We start from the raw sequence: 930 nt of genomic DNA, 5'->3' as shown, positions 1-930 counted from the left end.
ATATATATATATTGTAGTTTCAGCTCAGAGCTGTGGCCATGCTGGGGCAGACAGATAAGACAGAGGAAAGAGAGAGAAAAGGTCAATAGATTTATAGATAGATAGGCAGATATAGTAGTGTGTGTGTGTGTGTGTGTGTTTCAGTATATATAAGTTTGTCTCCATGTATGTATATGTGCGTGTATTACAAGTATTTAAGGTGTATGCATGTCTGTCCGTATTGTAAATGCGTGCCTGTGTGAGTATGTGACCGTCCGTAAGTAATTGTTACTAATACGCATGCGTTGTATCGTTGTGTATATGTTGCGTCTGTGTGCAGATGTGTCGGTATGTATGTGCAAGTGTATGCAACTTGGCAATAAACTTTTACAACCAACTTGACAACCAGACTGTTTCGCCGTTCGTTATGCAAGACATTCTAACTCTAAGACTTTTATGTTGAGTATTTCTTCCTTAAGCGTCAAACTTTAAAAATTTAATGATGGAGACGAAATAAAAATGGCTGATATATTTGGCAAAGTTAAAACGCTGTACATAAAGCAAAAAATAACTATGTAAGAGAATCTGAAGTATTTTGATATTTTTTGTTGTATCGAAAATTATTGCATCAAAAGAGTTCGAGAAAGCGAAAAAAAAGTCTAATGCAGTTCTTTCATCAATTGTAGTAATTTTATGTGCGTATGTATGTATGCATGCATGTATGTATGCATGCATGTATGTATGCATGCATGTATGCATGTATGTATGTATGTATGTGTGTATGTATGTATGTATGTATGTGTCTATGTATGCATGAATTTAGGGTTGCGTCTGTATATGCGTTTTTGTGGGCCCGCACATACAAGCGAAAATACGATAATGAATGCAAACTCTGTCGTTGTCTAACTTTGTTATATGTATATATATATATATATATACATATATATATAT

The sequence above is a fragment of the Octopus bimaculoides genome, chromosome 18, assembly GCF_001194135.2.
Source record: "Octopus bimaculoides isolate UCB-OBI-ISO-001 chromosome 18, ASM119413v2, whole genome shotgun sequence".
Lineage (NCBI taxonomy): Eukaryota > Metazoa > Mollusca > Cephalopoda > Octopoda > Octopodidae > Octopus > Octopus bimaculoides.
This window is presented reverse-complemented; position numbering follows the sequence as displayed.